This window comes from Macrotis lagotis, chromosome 3 (genome assembly GCF_037893015.1).
Source record: "Macrotis lagotis isolate mMagLag1 chromosome 3, bilby.v1.9.chrom.fasta, whole genome shotgun sequence".
Classification (NCBI taxonomy): domain Eukaryota; kingdom Metazoa; phylum Chordata; class Mammalia; order Peramelemorphia; family Peramelidae; genus Macrotis; species Macrotis lagotis.
The window spans coordinates 50,793,438-50,816,548 of NC_133660.1; the positions used below are offsets into that span (position 1 = coordinate 50,793,438).

The window sequence follows — 23,111 nt, forward strand, 5'->3', positions numbered from 1 at the left end:
CCTTTATCTCAGCTAATATACTAGTCTTCTACTTAATGACAGATGGAAAAAGAGATGACTAGCAGATATCTGACTAACAGATATTTGGTAAGGTGTTAAAACTCTTATATAGTAGGATACCTTGAATTATGATAATTGTCCTTGTTTCCTTTTAGATATCTATTTCAACTGTGACTGGGCTCTGATTATTATAAGATATGCTCCCTCTCAAGTGAAAGTGGTGAAAGTCCAAAATTGGTCAGACTTCTTATCCAGAATTTGTTTAGGGAATTAGCTTGCAGAATTAGCATATTAATAGGGGCCCATAAACCCATATCATTGTTGTTTAAAGTTATTTGAGGATTTGACCCTTTGCTTTTACTTTCACTTAAGGCCTGATGGCCAATTTATTGACTGAAAAAAACATCATAAAATTCCAGTTGCTTAACATCAAAGCAAACAATAACTGACTACTATTTTTTCTAAGCTCATTTGTATTTCAAATAGCCTTGAACTTGTTATGTGTTATATGTCCAGATAGTTGGGTGACATTAAAATTAAATTAAACTTAGGACCCCTCATTGACTCAAGGTATGAAGGTGAAGAATTGCAAAGTCTGAATTTTCATTGAACAGAAGTGGATTTTACTGCTTTGGATGGTACAGAATGAGTTTTATCTTTGGAAGGTTCTGTTTCTAGTAATTCAAAAGCCCTTTTCTCTTCATTGACTTCCTCTGTGATACTATTATTTCATTTTCCCCATACCAAAAGTTTCCTGTTTTCTTTTGTTAAAATACACTTGTTTTTAGTTTTTTTTAAGGCATTGGGGTTAAGTGACTTGCTGAAGGTCAAGCTAGGTAATTATTAAGTGTTTGAGGTAGGAATTTGAACTCGGGTCCTCCTGACTCCAGGACTGGTGCTCTATTCACTGTGCCACCTAGCTGCCTCCCCCCCATATCATCTTTTTAATGAAGTCTTAGCACTTTTAATCATGTTTAATGGGAATGCATCCTTGACTTTACCCTCTCTTCCCCAGGCCACCAAAAACCTACATTTGCTTATTTATTTTTCTGTTTGTTGAAGAGGCTTATTTATCCACTTTGTTGAAGCTTTTCCCATTAGAAGCATGGACCTGATATTATCAGTGTAGTGATGATCTCCCATTACCAAAGAAGAGAAGCATCTTTTTGCAATTTAAATTCTTAGAATTTCCTGGGGTTTGGGGGGAAGGGTCAGAGTGCATTTAGATGCTAAGAGTCGTGCACAGGATCATATAACCAATAGGGAGAAATTAAATCCAATCAAGTCAATGTTTCTGAGACTAGCTTGGCCAGCTTTCTATCCACTTAAGATGCTGCCCCTGACCTTTGACTGAAATACTAGCATTCAACATTTTTTTTTGGAAAGAAAGCTACCCTGAGAAATTATAATCTTTCTATTAGTAGAAATCAAGAATTGAGAAATGTAAATTGAGACATCTAGTGATATAGTTGATAAGAGCATTAAGCATAGAATCAGAAAGAACTGAGTTCAAATCCAGTTTTAGACATCATGTGACTATGACCCTGAGGAACTCATTAAACTTTGTCTATTTCAGTTTCCTCCATTGCTATCTGGAGATAATAATAGTAGCTACTTCTCAAGGTTGTTGTGAGGCTCAAAGGAAATAATATTTGTAAAAAATATCCACCACAAGACCTGGAACATAGTAAGCACTATATAAATGTTTATTCCTTCTCCTAATAAATGGTAGAAATTAAAATCTAAAGTGCATAATATATAAAGTCAAAATGTCATTTAAAATCCAATAAATATTTTTCTAAAAGTTTTATATACAATAAATAGGGGCAATTAATATATGAGATGTGACTAAATATTAATAACCAGATGAAAAATACTCAAAATAAATAAGAAGAAAGTTCTTATTTAAAATAATTCTGAGCTTTTTATATTATTTTTATGATATCCTCAACAATAATAAAAGATAGAAATAGTATTAGAGAGGCTGTGGACACACTAATACTCAGTTGGTATTGCTGCAAATTGGACCAGTGTGGTATTGTGAAAAAAGAAAAGGAATCAAAGAACCTAGTATCTGTCATTTAATGCCTCTTTGACTGTAATTTAACCCCTCTGAGCCTCACTTCTATCATCTGTAGAAAGTTTTTTTTTAGTTGACCTCTAGGGTCTCTTCTAGCTGTAACTCTACATTCTTATGAAAATTGAATTATATAAAATATACTCCCTGGCTCCTTGATCCAATGATCTCACTACTGGGTTTAAATACTAATGGAATAATTGACTGAAATATAAATCCCATATATATCAGAAATATCTCTAATAATAATTTTCTATAATAAATTGGAAACAATTTGCCAACTATTTGAATAATTGAATAATAGCTGAACAAATTATAGTATAAGAATATAATGAATTGTACTGTGTGATAAGAAATGATGAAATGATTCAATTCAATAAACATTTATGAAGTACCTACTTTGTACCAGACTCTATGCTAAGCACTGAAAATATAAAAAGAGGCAAAAGGCAGTACCTGCCCTAGAGTAACATGTTCCAATGAGAGGAGGGAGAGTTCACAGAAAGGTTTGTATGAATTCCAGCTGGGGGAAAAAAAAAAACAAGAACAACTAGAAAATAAGACTTCTGGGGTGGAGCCAAGATGGTGGCATGAAGCCAGCATGCCCCCCCCCCACCCTGAGCTTTTTCTTACCCAATGTGAAATGAAGCCTCTACACAGGCATGAAAGCTACTGATTCCACCAAAGAAAAGAGCAAAACAGATTGTCAACTCTAGACATCTTGGAGGATCTTCAGTGAAAGTCTGTCTTTTGGTGGGCGGGGGGGGGGAGAATAGCCCAGATAGGCAGAGTCTGGGAAACCCAGTGGGGCTTATTGCCACAGCATGGACCAAGCTCAGCTAGATTGCAGGCCAGAAGGGAGAGTCCCAAACCCAGGTAAAGTCTGAACCCTTGGAACACCTTGACAACAGACTGGACTAGTTAAGTAACAAATCACTGCATAGGCAAAACCTGGACATAAGGAGGAAACAAACAGGACTAAGTGAACAATATGCATAACTACAATAATGTAAATGAAGATAGTAATAAAGAACAAATCAAAGTCAATAACCAGCCTTGATATCAGGAAAAAAAAAGCAAGATAATAAAGACGACAAAACATACCTTTCTCATCTCCCTAGACTGGTGAAGATTCTTGCAAGCAGAATGTTATGTACCATGTCATATATAGTTGGTTTTTTTGATCATTTTTATTTCTCATGTTTTTCTTTATTCCAAAGAAGATATCATTTCAGGAGAGAATATTGAGAAATGATTCATGGTGTGGACAAAAATAGATTTTTGGTAAAAAAAAATCTCTTGCATTACTTCTTGTTGTTTAGTCATTCACTTTTATCTGACACTTTGTGATCTCATGGAACATACTGTCCGAAAAATTTTCTTGACAAAAATACTGGCCTGGTTTGCTATTTCCTTCTCCAATGAACTAAGGCAAACAATGGTTACTTAGGATCACATACCTTGTCAGTTTCTGATGTCATATTTGAACTCAGGTCTTCCTGATTCCAAGCCCATCATTGTACTCACTAGGCCATCTAACTGCCTTCTACTATTATTCAATAGGGTGTATATAGCTATCACAGTTGTAGCATTTTCTAAGTCTTTGATTTCTTACAATGAATTCACTCTGTCAAAGTAGCACATTTTGAGTCTGTGAAAATGCCTGTTCACTTGTTTGAAAATGCCACAAACTTATTCCCTATTTCTGAAACTGTTTCAACTTCTTTAAAAGGATTTTTTTTTGATGACAGAGTTGGTCCCCAAACAAGACATAAACGGACTCCATTTACTCATTGGTCTATATAGTATGTGCACATATCAGCCTACTTGAACCTATTTTGCCTCAATCCTTGTTTGTTTTCTTAGTTTTGTATCTCTTTTATTTATTATTCCTATATTTTTAGTTTTCCTTAAAGTAAAATGAGAAGAAATTTTTTCTTTCTCAATGTCACTATTCTCTTTTTCCCTTTACCAGTAATTTCAGGTAGACTTAAGATCAACAAGATGTTGATTGTCCTTTTCAGGGTCACCAATTCCCAGCTACAAATAGCACTGCAAGCTCAGGATGTTTCTTTATTTATAGCTTCAGCTCTGTACATTTTTTTCCTCTTGTCCTACTGAACAGTTTGCATATCTTGACTCTATTCCAAGGACTGAAGGGAGTCAAAACCTGGGCAGTCATTTGGAAAGGCACCACATCCTCCAAGATTCAAAACTATTCCCTTCTTTTGAACTCCACAAAATTGCATTTAAGGAAGTCAATAATGAGTTTCTAACTTTATACTCTATCTCTATATGGAGAATACGGAAACTTTAACAGACTGTAATTTCACACATACCATAGGCTATCCTCTATTTTGACCCAGGTATAAAAGAAAAACAATGAATATATGGAAATGTCTTAGTAGCTTAATACAGGGTATAAACTTTTTTTTTTTAGGTTTTTCCAAGGCAAACAGGGTTAAGTGGCTTGCCCAAGGCCATGCAGCTAGGTAATTATTACTTGTCTGAGACCTGATTTGAACCCAGGTACTACTGACTCCAAGGCTGGTGCTTTATCCACTGCGCCACCTAGCCTCCCCTAGTATAAACTTTCAATGTAATATGTTGCAACTTAATGACATCCTGCTCTTTGAATCTAGGGCATTGGAAGATGAAAGTAGAATATTCTCTGAAATTTTTAAATTTATACTTGGCATAAGTGTACAAAGTAGTATGATGACTATTTTTCTGTCACAAGAATAACATCATCACAAGACAAGAGCAATGACAAATATTTATTGGTTATTGGTGATTTCTATGACCTGAGCACTTGATCTGGGAAAAACTCATGGAATTTAGAGTTAAGAAAGTTTCTAAGACCCCAGTGCTATAGCTACCATATGTTATGTTATAAAACAAACATGATTAACGGGGTGGCTACGTGGCACAGTGGATAGAGCACCGGCCCCGGAGTCAGGAGTTCGTGGCTTCAAATCTGGCCTCAGACACTTAATAATTACCTAGCTGTGAGTCCTTGGACAAGCCATTTAACCCCATTTTCCTTTCAAAAGCCTAAAAAAACAACAACAAAAAAAGAATTTCACAACAAAAGTGTTGGGTGAATTCAGGTAACTGAACAGGATATCAGAGAAGATCTCAGGAGGAGGTAATAGTTGAGTTGCCTATTAAAAAATAGATAGGCATCATTACAATGATAAAGAAGTAGTTTTCCTTTTTTAGTTTTATAATTTATTGCTTTTCAGTGTTCTACCTCTGCCATTGCACATGAGGAAGATTTCATGAATTTCCATTTTTTTCCCATTTCCTAAGTAGCCACTTATATGACTTTACCAATTCCATTTTAGATAATGTGTCTAAAGACTTTAAAATAAAGAATACATGCTTGTGTGGTATATAAGTAGCTAGCTTATTTGTCCCCTATCCTCAAAACTTACTCTTTGCTTGTTTTCAAATTGAATCAATGGATGATTTACTATTTATCTCAGATGTGCTTTTCTGAGCACATTTGGGGGCTAGGCTTCTGGTGATTTCTGAAAAAAAATTACACGGTTAAAAAGAATTAACTTTTTAATATCTCAACAATGGAGAGAACATTTCTAGTTCTAAGAAAGCTATATTTTCCTTGCTATTTTTAAAAGAAAAAGGACTTATGTACTACATATGTCTATAATACTCATGTCTTTAAAATGTGACCAACTTAAATATATATTAGATAACTGTGATTTTTTTTTATTTCAGTAGAAACATAGACCAACTTCCTGTTTTGTAGCTAAATGAGCTACTTATTTCTATTTCATCCTACCCTTAAATTTCACATGAAAACTTTGTTTCTCTTTTTCAATAGCCTTTCAGTTTGAATGGGGACAGGTGACTTCAACTTGCCCTCTATTTTGCAGTTATTCTTCACATTGGATTTGAAAACTCATGCAAGTATTTCTTTTTAAACTAAAAGTGGGGGTTGAAAGAAGATGAAAATCTTGTTCTCAGAGATGCTGGGAAAGAACCTTGGTATTTTTTTTAACTTCCTAAAGTGAAAATAACTAGGTGTTTTGCATGCTGGTATAATTTTACTGTGGTGTGTATGAAGTGGTCAGGGTGCAGTGGGAAGCCTGGTTGCCATGCAACAGATGGTAGGCTGGATGACTTGTGTGGCAAACGACACTCCTAACTCTTCCTTTAATTGAGCTTTACCATTGGGACAGCTCATGCTGTCATAGTGCATGCTTATTTTTATAATTTTTTTTGGCTTTTTTGCAAGACAGCGGGATAAAGTGACTTGCCCCAATTCACACAGGTATGTCTGAATCTGAATTTGAACTCAGTTCTTCCTGACTCCTGGGCCAGTGCTCTATCCACTGTGCCAAGATGAGTCTATCAGTTGACCAACCAACTGGTTCTAGAGAAACAGGTTCTCCTGAGATTCAAAATAGTCTCCCTCTTAAATTTTGCTTCCTTGATTGCCCTAGGCCTGGGAATCCTGTCTCATTATACAAGTTGTAGATTTAATGTATATCAGTAAAAGAAATGAAAGATGGCAAATGATTAGGAATGTTGTGGAATCCTTTTGTACTACTACAACCTATTTTCTGAGGGAGAACAAATTCAGGTAGTATCATATATTCTGTGATTTTAAAGAATATGTCCACAATAATGGACACCAAATTTAAATTTAGCTTTATTAAATGTTGGATGCAATCAATATATTTGTGCTTTTTTTTAAACTACCATCATCTCAATTGTATATAGTTTGATGGAGGCTGGAAAGTTTTGGAGTATTTACTAGATTATAGTTCCATTCCAGAAAAGAACCAGGATGATGTTGTAGAAAGAACACTGGATTTGAATCAAAAGACCTGGTTTGAATATCATATTTGTCACTTGAGATGTGAGTGATCTTAATTCAACTTAATCAATTAAAGATATGTTAAGCACCTGCTATGTGTCCAGTACTATGCTTAGTGTTCTAGAGACAAAAGTATGAAAAGAAAGATAATTCCCTGCATTCAAAGGTTGTTCCTGTATAAGAAGATAACATTTTAAAGGAAAGTAGAAAGGGGAAAAGGGGTTAGTGGAAGTGACCCAGGAAAAGGATATGATAAAATTTAGTCCAAAGGTAGGAAATGCATTGCTAGCAAAGACAGAGCTGATTGACTTAGGAGCCCTCTTTAAATAAAGACTTTCAAGGGGATCCTTTGCTTCTTCCTCCAGTCCAGGCAGAGGATATTGAGGCTATGAATAAGAACTGATGCAATCTCTCACAGGGTGCTAAGTTGCCTGATAATGAGGTTTCCTGGGATCATGGTGGAGTCCATTCCAAAAGAGTACAACTGATGAGAAATGTAGAAGTTAATTAATTTTTCTGAACTTCAGTTCCCTATCTGTAAAAGAAAGAGGGCAAGTTAGTATCAATTTTAAATCCAATTTTTACCAAACTATTTTTGGGGAAATCCAAACCCCAAGCATTGCATTTATAAGTCATGTTGATGTATATTTGTAATAATATTTTAACAGAATTATAAAGTTTTTCCATTTGTCCTGAATAATAAATAATAATAATGGGCAGTTATGTGGCATAGTAGATAGACTGCCAGACCTGAAATAAGGAAGACCTGAGTTCAACTCTGATCTCAGTCACCCTAGGAGAGTCACTTAATCTTATTTGCCTCAGTTTCCTCATAAGTAAAATGAACTGGAGAAAAAAATGAGATCATAAAGGTCAAATACTACCATAAAGACTGAACAACAATAACAATTACAATAGTAATAATAAAATAGTGATTTAGTTTTTAAAGTGCTTTATATGGTCTATCATTAGATCTTCCCATTTCAGAGAGACAGGTGCCTTTATCCCAGTTTTTCAAATGGTGTAACTGAGGCTTACAGAGTTTAACCAACTTTTATAGGGTTATATCTATATATCTATATCTATCTATATATCTATATCTATATCTATCTATCTATCTATCTATCTATATTATATATATGAAATGTCCAAGGCTGGATTTGAACTTTCATACTCTAGGTATACAGTTCTATTATAACACCTAGAAAATTACTAAGTAAAAAAAATACTGTCATTTTGAGGTTTGGGAAAACCTTGGATTTTAGTGATAAAGGGATCTTCCAGTGAGAAAACTCTTATCTGTTCTTGCAGATCAGCAACTGCTCTGCAAAAGAGATTCAATCAATTATCCAGGGTCACACAAATAATAAATTCAGAGGCAGAATTTAAATCTTGACTTTCATAACTCCTGTCGCATTGAGGGCTTAAAGTACATCCTGTCTTCCAGGTAGCCTCTATGTAATGCTATCAGTAACACTGTCTTAGAAAAGCAAGTGAGGCATTTTTTCCCCATTATAAGAGAGAAAGAGTATAGTCATTAAAGCAGTATCATTTAGCACTCATGAGATTGTATAACAGAAGTAAGAAAGTCGACACAATTGAAAATCAGGAGACATGAATTTTCTTTCATCTGTACCTTTGGAGCTATGTGATCTTGGCCAATTCATTTCTATTTCTTGGAGCCTTATATTGTACATCAGTGTGTTAGGCGAGAGAAATGGTCCTGAAAGTAAGTGACTTCTTTTATACTGTTTTATGTGGTTTGTGAGATCAAAAGTATTTTTATTATAATAATACTAAGATATTTTCATTTCTAATAAATTAAATATAAGAAAAAGGAAGGAAAGAAAGATTCAACTCCAATAAACAAAAGCTCTTTGGAATCCTTTATAGTTTTTAAAAGTATAAATATATTTTGAGGCCAATAAAAAAAGAACTATTGGGTTAGAAAATCTTCAATGACTCCTCTCAATCAGAACATTCTATGTTTCTTTAAGCCAACCTCTATGACATCAGCTTTAGTTTTATTTTATATGGTCCTCTGTGTCTTTGTCTTGATGTTATTATCCAATTTTATATGCTGAATGTAAGGAATACCATTTATTTCATGGAGGACAAGAGAATATACCCAATGGAAGTTTTGTGTTTTCTAACAACTTGAAAAGTAATGGAATAAAATGTTATATTTCTTGCAAAATATAATCTTAAGTGATTTTCTTAAAAAAAGATAGTCACTCTTAAACCATTCCAGTTCATACCCTTGTACTTAAAATGGACTGTGTTTTTTAAATTATTCTGGGAAAAGTTCCCTTGAATTTCCTTCGAGATCAACATTTTTTTTATAATTCATTCCATTTATAATATTATAACAGAAATTCTTACATATGCAATTACATATCTGAAACCAGCAAATAAATCAATGAACATTTTGTAAAATTCATGATGAAATGTAACTTAGTTTATGCAAAACCTTAATTTAGAATTTTAAAAACTAGTTTATTGAGTTACAGATAGTTTCATTTTCTTTCCAGATTCCCCCCAAATCTATCACCTCTTAAGCTTTCCTTTTATTAGTTTATAAGACAGTTCAATTTTTGCGCAATGTCTTTATAGTGAGAAACAGAATTATATTTTTGCTTTTGTTCCTTTGACCCTGAAATGCCTATCAAATTTTATTCTGTTATCATGCTTCTAATATAAAGTCATTCTGAAGCTTAACCACCAAGGGGATGAGTATGTTTTCTAACTTATTTATTATTAGGACTATGGGGAAATAGGTTTCCTATTCCTGTCTCTTACTCTGCTCTGTCTCTGTATTTTTTTTCTGTCCTCTGTCATTAATAAAATCTTTGATAAAACTCTGTCGACAAAGTTAGCCCTTGAGGTGCTTTCAACATTCAAAAAAATGGCAATAGAATATCAAAAACAACTCTTTGAGAATGATATTCTATCCAGGTATCCATTTTTTTTTTTTGCAAGGCAATGGAGTTAAGTGACTTTCCCTAGGTCACACAGCTAGGTAATTTTTAAGTGTCTGAGGTTGGGTTTGAACTCAAGTCCTCCTGACTCCAGGGCCAGTGCTCTATCCACTGCACCACCTAGCTGCCCCTTTGTTATCCATTCTTAAAAGTTATGTGATATGTCATATTTTTCTATATTAGAAATTAGACCTTAAACTTGATTGAGTTAAAAGGCTGCCTCATTTTCATGATTTCATTACTATAGTCAAATTACTTAATTTCTTAGTAACCCAAGTAAGCTTCTGAGGGTCTATGTATCAAATCAGGTGCCAGTCTACATTAAGAAAGGGAGAGTTCTCACCAGGTACACCTTATACCAATGAAATCACAGATTTTTAAAAACAATGATTTGTGCAAGCTGTGAAAGAACTCTAATCCTTTACTAAAATCCTGTGTTTGAGGGATGGCTAGGTGGCACAGTGGATAGAGTACTGGCCCTGAAGTCAGGGGGACCTGATTTCAAATTTGGCCTCAGAAACTTAATAATTACTTAAATATGTGTCTTGGGAAAGTCACTTAACCCTATTGCCTTGCAAAAACAAAAAACAAACAAAAGAAAAGAAGTATATAAAATCCTGTGGTGTGTGTGTGTATACACACAACTATATGCATGCATATATATATATATATATATATATATATATATATATACCCATGTGCATGCATGCATAAAATACACATGTGCATTCATTTCTTTCTTTTGATCTCTCTAACTTTACAGAATCTTTTTCATTGTTAGCTCTATTTTCTTCTCTCTTCAAGTTGTGTAATTCATTTTGATTAGTCTTTCCATACTTCTACTTTTTTTAATTTTGGGAAAGGACAAGGATTTATGGGTTTTGTTCAGTCCAAATGGTGGGTCTTGTCACATTAATTTAGTTTGGTAACTTTTTTGAATAAGATTTTGTGGGAATTTTAAGTAGATTCAATATTTTAAAATTGTTAAGGATTTTAAGCAACAACATTTAATTGAAAAGAAAAAGTCTTACTTCAAGTTTCAGATTTTCTTCTTCCTCTGTCCTGTTTTTATATTAAAATGATTTGAAATGATTAAAATGATTATTTTCTTGTTGACTTGTTTCCAGTACTAAGAGAAAGAGCCAATGAAACTGTTGTATGGTTGCCCTTTTCATTTTGCTATTTATCTTAATGCCCAATTTTTCTATGTGTAGTGCAAGATGAAATGAAAATGAAAGCTAATAAGTACCTTTACATTTGAAGCAAATCTTTCTTCAGTTGAGTTTGAAAGCACTTATTAAATTTATGCTCAATTGTGACTTAAAAATGAAATTGACAGCATGGACTAAAAGTATCCTTATTGTTAAGTAAAATTTTTATTTATTTAAAACCTTATTGAAGATTAGTATGACTAATTAAAATTTCCTGCCAAATGCACATAAAATATTCTGACAATTCTTTATTTTATATGCCCCGATTTAGTCACTGAATAGATAATTTGACTTTTTCTTCCATTTCCAAAGAATGTTCTAAGCTGACCTATCTTAGAAATATATCATACTGAAGTGGAACAAAGATGGTGGAGTTCAGGAGGAGACTCCCCTATATGTTTTCAACCTTTTCCTGTAAACAACTTTATAAAAAAGAGTCATCAAATTTTGGAAGGACAAAGTGAACAAAAGATCAGAGGGAGACATTTATTCACTTGATTACTTTGAAGGTCAGTAGTAGAGATCTTAAACACCATGTTGGGCACAAGCCTAGAATGCAGTAGTACATTAGTGATGGACTTTGAGTTGCTGTGGAATAGCATTAGTAGTAGCTTCAGGAGTTCTCAGCCTAGAAACCAGGCAGCTAGTCAGAGAGAATTTATTGGAGACCCTTACTGACATTTGGCATAGCTGATCCTGATTAGCTACTCCGTTTCCCATATATATTAGATTGAAGTTTCACGACAGAGGGGAAACCTTCTGATTCCTTCAAAGGTACTGGGGCTTTGAACCCAGTTCCACAACCAAGAATAGCATTAGTACTTGCAGCTTTAAATCCATAAAAAACAGTTCCGCCAACAATGTATTAGTGTCCCAATTTTTCCACATTCCCTCTTAACATTTGTCATTTTCCACTTCTGTCATTTTTGCCAGTATGATAAGTGTGAAATAATATCTGTTTTATTTGCATTTTTCATACTCAATAATGATTTAGAACATTTTTTTCATATGGCAATTTCTTCATCCAAAAGTACCTGTTCATATCCTTTGACCATTTAGCAATTGGTGAATGCTCACATTCTCACATATTTGAGATTTCCATACTTTTGATATTTGAGATCTTTACTCAAGAAAAATTCATAGCATTCCTCTTTTCAATTTTCTGCTTTCCATCTAATCTTGGCTATACTTGTTTTATTTGTACAACCCTTTTTAATTTAATATAATCAGTGGCATATTATTTTGTGCATGCTAATGTGCTGTAAGAAATGATAAGGGGAGTGGTTGCAGTACAACATAGCAAGACTTATATGACCTATTGCAGAACAAATTGAGAAAATTGTTCTCAGATATGGTAATGTTGTATTAATGATCAATGATGATGGCTACACTGATCAATGATCCAAGGCAATTCAAAAAGACTCCTTATGGAAAAAAATACTATCACCATAGGGAGAACTGATGAATTCTGAGTATAAATTGAAGTATAATGTTCTCAATTTCTTTATTTTATATTTTGCTTTGTTTTGTGATATGGCTGGTATGGAAATATGTTTTTTTATGATTTCACATAGGTAATTAATATAATATTGAGGAGAGAGAATCTAGAACTCAAAATTTTAAAAGAATGTTTAAAATAAATAAACTAACATTATTTTTTCAACTACATGCAATGATAGTTTTCAACAATCATTTCTGGCAAAGTTTTGAGTTTTTTATTTTTCTGTCTGCCTCAAAGCTCTGCAGTAATTTTTGGAGACTTCTTACCTTGCTGACAGTTCTGACCTTTGAAATTTGCAAGCTCAAAAAGTTGCCTTCAAGCCTGGACATGCCTAAATCAGAATAGACCCTGAGATCAGGAAACAATAAAGACCAAAAAAAGGTAACCCAAACCCAAGCTCTGCCTTGCCAGAGCAGTTCAGAATAGATGTCAAGTGTTCATTCACTGTTGCCATGAGCTCACGGAAGGGGTTAATCAAGCTATATCTATCCCAAAATCCTCAAAGGAAGTCACTCAAAATAGTACTGAGGGCATCAACTTCCGAAAAGGAAGAGTCTTGATGGTAGAGATATTCCCTTCTAAATATTCACTGAGTCATCAGCTTTTCTTGCTCAGTGACCAATAAGGAGGAATACCTCCTCATCTCAGAGTTGCCAAATTCTTTAAAGTCTGGGCCATCCCATGGGCAGAAGCAGCCAGGAAGTTGGTCATCCTTAAAGGACCTAAGTGCTAAGTCATCATGTCCCTCAAATCCCCAGAAGTTTCTTTGGCATTTCTAAGTACTCACTCCCTTGGATGACCCCAATACACCCTCATACACAAAACTTTTTAAAATACAGGTCAATGTCCTTTTCATAGGTGAACATGTAAGAGGCTCAGTTCCTGATGGAGACATTAGAAGGAGCAGGTATAAGTCAATTTTGGTCAACCTGTTTTCCATTTTTCTCTAGTATTTCTAGTCAAAGAATTCTTCCTATACTCTTGGACTAATCAACACTGGGTCACTGAATTTGTTTTTTTTTTTTTTAAATTCTTACTTACCTAATAGTTTTTCTTTTTGTTTTTCTGCAAGGTAATGGTGACTTACCCAAAGACACACAGCTAAGTAATTTTTGAGCGTGTGAGGCCGAATTTGAAACTAATTCTTTTGAGGAAGAATGGCAATTTTTTAAAGAAATCAAAATAATATGCCATTGATTATTTTAAATTAAAAAAAAGTTTTTTTACAATTACCAATGCAACCAAGATTAGAAGGAAAACAGAAAATTGGAAGGGAGGATATCATAAGCATTTTCTTGCATAATAGTCTCATGTCTCAAAATTATAGAGAGCTTTAAGTTTGAGATTTATATGTGTTATTAAAAAATTCCCTCCATTTTATAAGTTATGATAGAGGAAAGAGTTAAGCATTTATAAATACCAGCCATCATGCTAAACACTCTATTTCTTTAAACAGATCCCCACTTTTCTTCCCCAACAGAATTAGTTTCATTTTTGTCTTCAGAAGTCATTTCTAAAAACATTGTCTCCCATGACCCAACCTTGCCTATCAAATTTTAGACCACAAAAGATCCTTCTTAAACTTTTTCTTTTTATTTCATGAAATTGTAACACCAATCCTGGGAGGTTGGTGCTATTTGTTTTCCCTATTTTAGCCTCTGAAGAAACTGAGGCAAACAACAACTTTAAAGTGACTTGGTCACATAGCAAATGAATGTTTGAAGATGGAATACTTTGGTCTTATTGACCTGAAGTGTCATATTCTATCCACTGCAGCATCCAGGATAGTTTTGTATGTTTCAACTATTTGATGAGCATAGATTTTAAAGGATTCAGATAAAATTTAAATAGGATCTTTTGTGGTCTAAAATTTGATAGGCAAGGTTGGATCATGGGAGACACAATGTTTTTAGAAATGACATTCTGAAGACAAAAATGAAATTAATTCTGTTGGGGAAGAAAAGTGGGGATCTGTCTAAAGAAATTAAAAATGATTCCACAAGGAACTCATCCAATGACTAGAAGATGGAAACAAGGGCAGGTAACAGAGAATGACTAGATATATGTGTCAAAAGTTCTTTAGCAGTTGTATTAGAATGAACCTAGAGAGAGCTGTGGTCAGTGATGTATTCTTTTGTTATTGAGTCCTTTCAATCATGTCTGACTCTTCATGACCCCTTTTAAAGTTTTCTTGGCAGAGATACTAGAGTTGTTTGCCATTTCCTTCTCCAGCTCATTTTACAGTTGAGGAACTGAGGCAAATGGGGTTAAGGGCTATTTTTACTGTATAATGACTGTGTGGGTGGCATGGTAGAAATCGAACAGAAATAATTAATAAAGGTAGGCCTATTGAAATCTTATTTTGTGTCAGTTTTCTCTAAAAAGGAGAATGATCTTCAGAATATGGCAGACAAAAGGAAACTGGTTACCAGTGAGTTGACATCATGCTAAGGTAGATCATAAGGGAGCATCTAACTATCCTCAATGATTTTAAATCACCAGATTCAGAGAAATCCTATCCATAGGTATTTGTGCTTGTTGTTCATTTCTCAGGGATTTAGGAGGGAAAATTATGGAAGGTAGAAGAAATTCCTGAGGAATAAAGAAGAAAAATTCAATTTTCTCCCTAAAAAAGACTCCAATTATATCAATGCATTTGTCCTTGATTCCCCTCAAAATTGTAGAACCTAGCACACTTAATCACTAAAATCATTATTATTAGAGGGTCTGACTTAATGAACAGCAGGTCTTATTTCTTTTTGATAGTTATATGACTTGTACTCCAGAGGAGAGTTTTTTTTTTCTATCTAACTCTCTAAATCAGAAGTAGAAGTGATTGGTAAAAGTTGCAGGGCAGCAAATTTTTGACTTGATGTAAGTGAGGGGGAAAAAATTCACAATTATAACTCAGTCTGCTTCCACAGAACAAGGTAGTAGGTTCTTTTCCATGGGAGGCCTTTAAGCAAAGATACATTATAGTGGAGGATCTTTATTCAGTCAATCATCAAATATTTATTAAGTACTTACTAGGCACTAGGAATACAAAGAAAGGACAAAAACCTTATTCAGGTTTGTTTTTAATTAGAAAGTCTTAGAGTCCATTCGAATTTGAGATCTTATTATTTGTTTTTGACATGTTATACCTCCATTTTAGCAAAACAATTAACAAAGTCTTTCATTCTTTCCTTGTAGATAAGATGGACAGATGTGGCCTAGATAATAGCATTAGGTAAATTTGGAATAGAATGATGGACTAAATTTTATAAAATGTTATTTAATAGACACAAATATCAACACCTACACTTGAGTTCAAAATATCAACTTCATAAGTTGAGGATGAGGGAGGTTTGCCTAGGTAATACTTTGGATTATAAAAAAAAGATCTGTGGGATTTAGTAGTTTCAAGATAGCCAATTTTCCAGTTTAAAAAATTGAAGTCATCTTAGATTGCATTAAAAGAATTAGAATGAGAGAAATCTCATGACATTGTGCCCTGACCACATCAGTTCTATTTTTTTCTTCAGTTCTGAGTATCATATTTTAGGATTGACAAGTCAAAATATATCTAGTCCGTTGCCTTTTACTTTTTGTGTGTGTCATTTATATAGTTTGATAAAACCTATGAGACCCCTTCTTATGATAATGTTCTTAAATGCATAAAATATAAAATTGTGATATGATATAATATGATAAAGGAAACTCATTATAAAGATTTACTTTTTTTCTTTCCATTCAGGTTTACAATTCCCTTGAAATCAATCCATAGATGCTTGGTTCGTGTATTCCATATCTTCTCATTATTTTTTTAGGAGCCCATAGCAAGTTTGTTTGGTGAAAGCAGAGAGCAAATAGATCAAAGAAGACATGGTGGGGGTTGGAAGTAAATATGCTGGTGACCCTGAAGTTGTAATTAGTTGCTCCAGGGCAAGAGAATGATTTTCATACTGAGAAAGGTAGGGGATCTTTGTAGAAAGGGGAGTTGTTCTCAGTCATTCAACATCATTTGGATCTGCTCTTCTTAGTTGACAAAGCCCTTGCTATCCTTATGCCTTGCTACTCACACTTCCACTTCTTCCTCTGTCAACTTCTCATCCAAGGTGATGAGGAAGATGTGTCATATTTCAACCTCCATGACTGTACTGTACCTTTCCTTATCAAACACCCAGGGGTCCTTGACATAGTCTTCATATGTGCCCTTGTCCTTATTCTTTGCTACCATCTGCAGCATCGATAGAAAGTGTTGTCTAGCACCTTCATATTCATCTCATCACTCTTGGGTTCCTTAAGACCTTGAGCACCTCAGCATTGGTAGGTTTTTGATCTAGGGTTTGCATCATGTCCCCACACTGACTGTATGAGATCTTTCTATCCGTTGTTTAGTTGAACAGCTGGAAAGCATCCTTGAACTCTGCTGTCTGAATCTCTGTGAAGTCACATATCTTGGCCGTGCACCTTGGTTGTGCCACTGCTGCTTTTATCCCATATCTCATTAAAAAACACTGATGTAGAGGGACATGCCCAGAGTAATGCACACTATTATAAACCATGTCATGTTAGAATTGTATTAGTTAGGAAGTAATTTGTTCTTGTTGTTTTTCAGTTGCACCCAGCTCTCCATTGACCTCAACTGGGATTTTTTTGGCAAAGATACTGGAGCAGTTTGTCATTTCCTTCTTCCACTTATTTTACAGATGAGGAAAGTAAGACAAATAGGGTTTAATGACTTTCCCAGAGTCACTTACCTGATGAGTGTCTGAGTTCAAATTTGAATTCATAAAGATGAGTCTTCCTGACTCCAAACCCAGTGCTCTATCTATCCACTGTACCACCTTGCTCTCTGAAATTGCAGCATAGTTGAACAATCACTGGTTTTAGAAGATCTGTGACCTCATGGGAAAGTCATCAACTCTTTCTGTTCCTCATTTTCCTTATCTGTAAAATGAGTGAGTTAGACTAGATTGTTTCTGAAGTCTCTCCCAGCTTTAAATCCTAAATGGCAGCAAGACCATCCTACTGTGCCCCACCCCCCCAGCCTTTAAAAACAACCACCACAGCATAAGTGGTGTTAGAAATATCTAAAAATGAAATGAGTTAGACTTGGAGGTAGTCAGCTCAGACTATGCGACTTTAAAAGTCTTTTTTAACCTCCCAGCTTCTATGATTCTAGAAAACCCTTCATTTTACATTGTTATATACCAGATAAACTGCTAGGATGTTGTCTGCAATATGTATTGTACAAGCTCAGCAAGTATAGCTCTACTTTTGTCAGGTATTTTAAAAGTAGTACTGTACTTCCTGAGTTTGTATAATGACATACACACATATATAAGTATGTGTGTATTTTTATATGCACATATGTGTAGATGTGCATATATATATACACACACTCCCCGAAATGGCTTCTATTTTTAAATATTGAAAATCAAATTATTTATATATTCAAATCCAAATCTCTCCCCATGTCAGATAAGAAAGTCATCTTTTTTATTCTTTGACTTGATTTTTGCTTTAGTGACTTGTTAGTTTTGTTTCTCTAAACATCTAAAACAGAGAACAGAAAGAAACAGAGAGGCTTTCTTTTTAAATTTTTTTCAGTTAATTAATATTTATTTTCTCTTTCTCTTATCCTATTCCATCCCCATGATAAAAACATACCTTTGTAACAAATATGAATAGTAAAACAAATGAATTTCTATATTATCTATGTTCAGAAATGTAGATTTTATTCTGCATTTTGAGTTTATCATTTTTTTTGTCCAGAAGGGGATTACAGTCTTCATCTGTGATCTGGAGCGAAATGTGATCCATGGGTTAAAAACTTCATGCATTTTTATTAATAGTGTTTATTTGTGATCAACCCTAAGTTTGGGTGGACAAATGCAAGGATGACAATAGCACAGGGTACTTGATCTAGGCAAGCAGGTGAAAAGCTACAGCCTAATTATCTATATAGTAGAGTACATACAGGGAGGATGAACTGGCTTTCAATTTACATAGAATAAGGAGGAAATGATCTTGTAGGGAGTCTTCAGTAAGAAGAAGCAATGAGAATATCAGTAAACTTGGTCCAGTGGGAATTTGCTTATTATCAAACCAAGGACATTCAAAGAAAGTTTTCAAGGGAATCTAGTGGTTATTCATAGTAAGTAGTAATTAAGAATGTATTGTGAGTTAAACACTGTGCTAATCACTGGGGATACAAAGAAAGGCAAAAGATAATCTCTATTCTTAAGGCGTTTATAATCCAATAGGCGAGATAACATGTACATATGCGCATAGGGGTGTGTGTTTGTGTGTGTGTGTGTGTGTGTGTGTGTGTGTGTGTGTGTGTGTAATACATTGGAGATAACCACCTGACACCTGAGGAAGGCACTAGCATTAAGGAGAATAGGGAAAGGCTTCATACAGGAGGAATTTTAGGTGGGATTTGAAGGAAGCCAGGGAAGCCTGGAAGCAAAGATGAGAAAGGAGAATGTTCTAGGCCTGGAGCATCTGTCTGGAGTCAGAAGATAAAGCATTTGAGGAATAGGAAGGACCTTAGTGTCACTGAATTGCAGAGCATGTGATGCCTTTAAGGTGTAATAAGATTAGCAAAAGGGAACAGATTATAAAGGGCTTTTTCTATTTGATCCCAGAGGCAATAGGGAGCCACTGGAGTTAATTGAATATGGCAGTGACATTTTCAGACTTGTGCTAACAGGGAGATTAGAGACTGGGGTGGTCTTTAAGTGAAGGAATATAAAATGAACAGGATTAGAATCAAGTAACGAAATTTGAGTCTGATATAGGAAGGGTACCTGTAGAAATCAAAGTAAAACTCATTAGTTTGTAGTTAAGTAACGAAGAAAATTTGTTCCTTGGGGTTACCACTCCTTACAGACTTTTAATCTTGCCTTTCTACCCTTCCTTTTACCTCCCCTACCCCTGAAGAAAAACAATTCTAAGGAAGACTTTGCCCATGTACAACTGTGGTATATATAAAAAAAAATTAGTGACTGAATAAGTCATTTAATAACATTTTTTAAAATGGGACAAATGAAATTCTTTTTGTTGTTTCATGTGTATAATCAGAGCAGAGGTGAATAAATTACATGTTGAGATTTCTAGTTTGGGCTTTGGTAAAGCCATCATTTTGGACTCTTGAGTTTGAAATAATTCAGACTTTGAATATGGCTTTGAAAAATATTTTGAGATAAAGCTTCATCTCTTTGATTCTTATGAATAATAACAGAGGAGGGTAAGACAGTCTATCCAATAAAGGAGAAAGCCAGCCTTCTTTGTTATCTTTCCCAAACTCCTTAGCTTCAGGTGAGAGACTCACCATCATAACTGGGGTGTTTGGAATGTGCAAGGCGAATTTGCACTTCTGGAATCTACTGTCACTTAACAAGCAATGAGAATATAAAGAAAAGGAGGAAAACCAGGCTCCTTTCTCTCATAGAGCACCCATTCTAATATCATAGATCTAATGATGAAAAGGATATCTGAGGTCATCTAGGCCTTTGGAGATTAAAATTACTTGTTCCAAGGTTATAAAGGTAGTGAGCATTAGAGGCAAGATTTGAACATAATTCAGTCAATAAGCATTTAATAAATATAGTCATATCTTAGACCCTGTATTAAGTTCTGGAAATACAAAAACAAAGAGACAAAAAGTTCCACCTTCCAGGAACTTCTCTTTATTTATCACCCAATAGGAAACTGAAAGGCATGTAATTGGTAGGGGGGAGGGGAGAAGTGGAGAAGTCCCAGAAGCAATGCAACTGGTTGGAATGAGGATTTCCTCCTTAAAGGCGAGTGATGGAGCTCAGGGCTTCACCCTTCAGAGGATAATGAGGCTGAGAACCAAAGCTGACTAGATCTTGCAGACCAATGATATTTCAGAAAGATGGAGTCCTCCAACTCCAGAGTCAAAATACCTTTCATTGTATCATTCTGAGTCCTAATGATGAAGCCTGCATTAGCATTTACCAAAGAGGACTTCATGTACTACTTCCCTGGCATCAGAGGGGATTTGCCCTAGTGACTGCTATTGCTGCTACTGCTGTGTGTGTGTGTGTGTGTGTGTGTCTGTGTCTGTGTATTTGTTGGGCAGAGGGTAGTATTTGTGACTGGCATGCTGGCCTCTTACCACTACTGCTATTGACAATTAGGGTGGGAAATCTTGTGTTGTACTGTCTATGGCAAAGGAGTAAAAAGCTTAGAAACACTTGCCAAAACAATGTCCAGTGCTTTCTCCCTGAGACTGGAAGAGCCTAATCCTTCCCCAGTGCTGGTGCCCCAAGCACTGGCAAGAAAAATAAACAGATTATTTTGCAATTTGTACTTATCTCCAATGTGATAAACAAGGTTTACCCACTCCCTTTATTCTGAGTGGATTTATATGAGGAAATAGCAATGACAAATGTAAAGACATATCCTATATAAATATGAGCTTATTAAAAGTAACCCTTTGATGGAGCAATGAAACAGTTGCCTGTTTCAAGTTGGCAGGTTTTCTTAGAGTGACTTTTTGAAAAAATGTAGCCTCAACTTTGGCTTCTCTTCAGTCAAATCTGAAGTAAATGCAGTTTCAATTGCCCCTTGAATAGAATCTTCTTATACAGTAACCATTTTGTGGATTTTATATTCTGTTGGCAGTCGATACAGATATTGTGGGTGCAGAATGTTTGAGAACTTTATTTATTTGACATGATAGAAACAAATAGAAGAACCAGCTTTTTGCATGACTCATGATTCACAAACTATGCTTACATTATAGGGGTGGCCAGTAGTTCTGAAAGTAAGACTCTCTACATCTTGCTTCACAATTTATAATTATAGGTTTTAGTTTTATTTTGTATTTGTCAAGGAATAAATAAAGACAGCTATGGATTATTTTATGTAGAGTTTCATTAAAGTGGATATTTTAAATATATGATTTATAGAGTATATTAGGATACCCTAAGTTTTAGCTGATATGTTTTACTGGTCATTCAGAAAGGACATTAGTGAGAATGTAGACAGTATAAATCACTGATGTGGTTAAGGTTGAGAGACAAGATAGTAGTGACTTGGTGATATATTAGATAAGGCTTCAAGGTTAATGGGGTTGGATGGTTTTTGATCTATTGGGAATTCCTATGGTTAGTATAAATGATGAAGATAACATAATATTAAAGATGGAAGTGATCTTAATTACCATTATGATTTATATTGAGTATTAATTCTATGAAAATATATTTTTGTGGCTTTCTGGATATAATTGTTTCTATCAGTACTAGAGGAAGAAGATGTCTTACGGCATGACTGAAATTTTACTGCATGCTGAAGATTTCTAGTTATACTTTGAAAGCCATTTCTCACTGTTTTTGCCCAGATTTTGTGTTTTCATTGATATTTTTGGTTTTTAACATTATTCCCATGATTTGAAGGAAATATGTTCTCTTCATAATGACAGACTAATTATACACATATCATACATACACATATGCACTTTAAAAAATTTACCCACCACTGAATGAAAAATGCAAATTATATTACTGGGCACTGTTCCAAACATAAATGTGTGGACAAAGCCAAATTAAGGTAAAATATATTACTTAGAACAAAATTCGATTTCTAAATACTTCTCTCATATATCCTATTTGTCTACAAATTATACCCAGACTTCTTTGGTGGAAGAGAGAGGGAAGGACCTTTTAGGATTAGGATGAGATATTGATTTCACTAGATATTTTCTGGGTAGTGGAGTCTGACAACTCTCAGTGGTTTTTACTTGTTTCTTCATGCCTCCACCTTCCCTTCCCCCTTTTAAAGACTTAAGTAGTGGCATGATGTAATTAAGGAATTTAAATCCTAGACCATTTCTGTCTGTGCCATTAAGTACCTTTGTTTTAATAGGAAAGGGACTATATCTTTTCTGGGCCAAAGTTTCTTTATATGTAAATTGAAGGAGTTAATGATCTCTGTTTTACAAGCATTAATGTTTTATACAAATCCCTATTCTTATCATTATTCCTCAATCTAAAAAATCAATGAAATGAGATAATGGATATCAAAGTTCTTTGAGACACTATTTTTTTCCTTCAGGTTTGTTTTTTAATCTAATCTATTGTTAAAATTAATGTGAATTAAATGTATGATTTCACATTTGTGAATCAAATTTCTCCTGGAATCCTGATGTCTAGAATTATGGCAAACCCAAAGATTTAAAGTAGGTAAGGTATAGTAGCACATGCCTAAAATCCTTGCTGCCAGGGAAGTTGAGGTAGACCCCTTGACCTTGGGAATTTTGAGCAGCAGGGAGTTCAGTTGATCAAATATCTACATGAAGCACAGCATCAATTTTGTACCCCCTCAGCAAGGAGCCACCAGATCACCTATAGAGGGATAAACTAACCTAGGTTGAAAACACAGCAGGTCAAACAGAAGTCTAGAGGAAACAGAGCTCCCAAGAAAATCAGCAGAGATGTGGTTTTAAAAACAAAAAATTAAAAGATTGGATTATTCAAAGTAA

At 34.6% G+C, this 23,111-nt stretch overlaps 1 protein-coding gene and 1 pseudogene across 7 annotated transcripts in view; one reads left to right on the forward strand and one right to left on the reverse strand.

The window, feature by feature from the left end:
- The window catches only part of CAMK2D (calcium/calmodulin dependent protein kinase II delta), a 355,653-nt gene that overhangs the window by 47,241 nt on the left and 285,301 nt on the right, over positions 1-23,111 (forward strand). The gene's annotated exons all lie outside the window — the stretch shown is intronic.
- LOC141517125 (myosin light polypeptide 6-like) lies at positions 16,599-17,160 on the reverse strand (annotated as a pseudogene).